Source organism: Alligator sinensis, unplaced genomic scaffold (genome assembly GCF_000455745.1).
Source record: "Alligator sinensis unplaced genomic scaffold, ASM45574v1 scaffold220_1, whole genome shotgun sequence".
In the NCBI taxonomy this organism is placed as follows: Eukaryota; Metazoa; Chordata; order Crocodylia; family Alligatoridae; genus Alligator; species Alligator sinensis.
In genome coordinates this window covers 1,101,474-1,105,499 of record NW_005842136.1, presented here as the reverse complement: position 1 = coordinate 1,105,499, position 4,026 = coordinate 1,101,474, and the positions used below count along the sequence as shown (strand labels likewise).

Here is a 4,026-nt window from a genome sequence, read left to right as displayed (position 1 = left end):
GCAGCAGAGAAATTCTGTATGCTGGCTGTACAGACACATGCTCCCCCAGAATGGCATACAAGGTGCTGACCTCTAAGGCTGAAGCTACACTTTGCACCTAGACCGTAAGTGCGCATTGTACTAAACCTGTGGAAAGTTAAGCAGTGTTAAAGTTACAACATGCAGTGAGCAGTGGCACACTAAGGGTTAATACTGTTTCTTGCCTGCACAGCTCTGACTTGCCATTAAGGAGTTGGTGAGCAGGGGTGTGGGTCTGAGCCAGGACACTTGTGGGGAGGAGGGACCTAGGAACGATGCATCCTGGAAGGATGAAGGACTGCAAATGGCTTGTTTTATCTCTGTGAAGCAGAGTGCAGGCTGAAGTTACCCTAACATGAGCCAGGTAGCACAGCCCAGAGTTCACGCCCTTAGTAGGGTCTAAGTGTAATGTGTAACTTCACCCTAAGACAGCTAGACACTGCAGGATGATGTCTGGGAAAGGTAATGCCTCTCCAAGCTCTGTGCAGCGGTGTTTCTCCTTAATTTTTTGCCCCAGCAAAACAAAGTCTACCATCAAATACACCCTATATACCCTTGTCTAATCCAACTCCTCTCTCAGATGTCTCTTCCTTTCTTTCTTGCCCTATTGTTTTGTAAACTGCATTTTCCCCTACATGTATTTTTAAATAATTTTTGGTTGACTAGGAATATAATGCAGACTGGCAACACTTCCTGGAGGGATGGGTATCCATAAATTAATGAACAGACTACAGTGCGATTAAGCTATAGCATCTTTATCTGTGACAGATATACAATCTTAAGCCTATATCTCTCAGGAGACCTACAATAGCTTCAAGACCCCATGCTTGAAAGAAAACAAGAGAAAGGAAATTGCCTATGCAGAATATTTCCACCCAGTGTACATTAAAGCTGCCTGGTAGCCTGCAGAGATGCCGCCATTATCAGTGTAAATTCACTTTGGAATGGGGACTCAGACTTGCTATGGGCAAAAATCAAGCTAGCTATACTCTACACTTGGCATATAGAGCATACAGTCTGTAGGTCTGTGGAACCTGTAATGTTACCTTATATACGTACCTAAGGGTCCACCAGCAGTGTGTGCAGCACATTTCCACTCTATTACTGTGTGAGTGCCCTAAGAGAGGGTTATCTTCAAGATCCACCTGTTTAAGGGATGTTGTGCAAACTATAGTCATAAAAACATAAGTTTAAGTTACGTTACATCAACAGAGAAATATAGCACTGGGCAATACAGTTTGAAAATAAATTGATAGCTAGACAAATCATGCTCCACATTATGCACACATGTACTTGAACGCTGATTGGGAAGCTCTCTGGCTATAAATATATTTCTTTTTTGCATTAGCCAAATAAGGCATCCAAGTGCAAACTGCAGCACTTTGGAAATTGGCTTGGATTTGTGGTACTGCCTGGAGTTCTTTAAGTCATTAAGGGTATGCTTTTTCAAAGGTGCCAAACATCTGCACTTTCCATTTTCTTCAATAGAAATTGTGGTTACTAAGCACCTCTGAAAATCCAGCTCCAGAAGAAGAGGTATTAGAGATATGGATATGTGAGCACATCATTTTGTTTTTAGCCTGTTTTTCAGATAGGGACCATCTGCAAATTTTAGAATGAGTTCTGAGCTTTCTCAAAGTAAAATGGTTAGATCTGTGGAGGATTTCAGGATACTTTTGAAGTATAAGATGCAGTAATCATGTAGAAGAGAAAATTATGGGATACAATATTTTGCATGCTATGGAATGCAATATGGGCTACAATATACTATGGGATACAATATTTTGGATACATTTTAAATGGCTTTTTTAAACACCATTTCCAAATATTGTGAAGACAACTGAAGAAACACTCACGTGGATTTCTTTGCTTTTAAAAATGCAGGCTTGCTTAATTATAGTGAATAATCTGACTTTTCAAACAGGAGGGAACTGTATTCCCTAAAGCCTGCTGCTCTTCACAAGTTATTGTCCTAGTCAGACTGCTTTCAATAAGCGTTTCTCCTCTGCACCTTCAGGAAAATGTTGACGTGACTTCTTAGCAGACCAAGAAGGCTTCTTTAAGGTCTTTCATAAAGCCACCTGATGGGGTCAAGTACAATACATAATCACTACTCAACCTGGTGAGACATTTTCTTTGCTGTATTTAAACACAAGATCAAAAAGATCAGAGACCTATTTCTGCTCTCTTCTTTCCTTGTTAGGGTCTTCATTATTTTTTAAGTGCTTTGGGATATACCTGCAGCATGAAAACGATACAGACAAGTCAAATTCTATTCTTTCCTATGCTCCAGAGAAACATATGTTACCATCCAACATATTAAGAGTAGAAAAAAAAGTCAAAAGAGGTGAACTGTTTTGCCAGGTGAGTCTGAGATTATGAAATGATGGATCCTTATGGATGGATGGCTGAATATGTGCATTCAGCATAGATTATTATGAATTAAGGGCATTATATCCTATATCTGATTTATAAAAATAAAAGGAAATTAGAGAGGATTCCCAACTGAGTATCCATGTTGCCTAACAACCACTTGGACAAGCAACATCATTACTAGTCACATGATGAGTTCAGGGACAAGTCTGGTCTAGCTTTTTGTTTTCATCTTTTCGTTTGGAGCTTGAATGCAATGTCAAATACATTTTAATTTCTGAGTTTCTCAAAAACACATTAGATTTTGTTCTTGGATGTCATCCAGCAATGAGACTAGGATGGTGAAAATATAATTTTAGCAATAGTTTGGTCATGATAACCATTATTTATATTTCTCAATTCAGGGGGTAGATTTTAGCCCGTTCATTTCAAATTGTGTGTAATAGACTGCAGTCTTTGTCTGAAACACTCTGCCACTATCAGAAGGGTCAATCCTTCTTTCAAAGGGTTTTTTGGGAGCTACCGACTCACAAATATCTCATTTACACAGGGACTTGTTCCTGATTAACTGAACCTAATGAATTCCCTGTGTGGACCCTCTTATTCCAGAACAAGAGTGCCTTATTTTGGATTAGCTTAATTGAGGTGGTTATTCAAAAACAAATGTTGTGATGTAAATTCACATGTTATCTTTATCTTTGTTCATGCTTCAATATAGATGAGTCCAGAGATAGATGCTTCATTAATCCTTCCTAGGTATGTGAGAAAAAGGACTGAATGAGTGGGCTAGGCACAGCTTAAAAGAGGTTCCCTCCAAACAACAAAACAATAAAGGAGATTTGGGGTTAATCTTGTATTACCTTATTGTCGGGGTTTCTTTTTTGCGGGGGGGGGGGGCAGGGAAGGGGCAAAGACAGCTGTTTTTCTATTTTGTTAAGGAACCAAAAGGAAGGGGCTACATCTGGAAGTTACAACTTGCACTTGTAGGACACATTGGGAGACACTTGTTCACACTGCAAAACATTTCAAAGGTCTGCCCACTCCAGTGGCCTCAGCTTCTAAAGAAACAATGTAGGAAACCAAAATTAACTGCCCATTGATGCAACCATGCCTGTACTCTGTGTGCTTGTGTCATAGAGAGAGATGTCTAAATGTACAGAGCTAAAGCTAAACGTAGCTGTCAGGTGGAACAGCTGGAGAACAACTGCACAGCAACATAGAGAGTACTCCCCGAGCAAAGAAAGGCAGCCAGCTCTGGGGTGGAACCTTTCCAGTGCTCTTCTTTGCTGTACCCCAGTTCCAGGTGGTGGAGAAGCTGTCTCAGCAACCCTTGTCCAAGGGGCAGCTTTGTACCAGCAATGATTGCATCCTTTCTTGGCCTGCCCTGTCACTCCCTGCTCCTCAACATGCACCGGCTTTGGATACAGATGAGGATGTTGTCATGCCTCAGTTGAGAGCCCTGAGTGGGATGACAGTTCTCCTAGCTGGCCTGGGGCAGTGTCCCATCCAAATTAAAAAACTTGAGACACCCCTTTGCCTCAGGGTCTTGCTTCTTCTCCTTGGACATCTTCCGGGAGGATGCTGGGCAGCCCTGAGAAGTTTGTCCCTTCCTTATGTAAGATGCACTGAGACTTT

General features: G+C 41.1%; 1 long non-coding RNA gene across 1 annotated transcript; it reads left to right on the top strand.

Moving 5' to 3' along the window:
- LOC112550530 lies at positions 1-3,235 on the top strand. Its single transcript, XR_003094425.1, has 3 exons — positions 1-104; positions 2,036-2,382; positions 3,110-3,235. It is a non-coding gene; the product is annotated as an uncharacterized LOC112550530 (long non-coding RNA).
- The last annotated feature ends 791 nt before the right edge of the window (positions 3,236-4,026 follow it).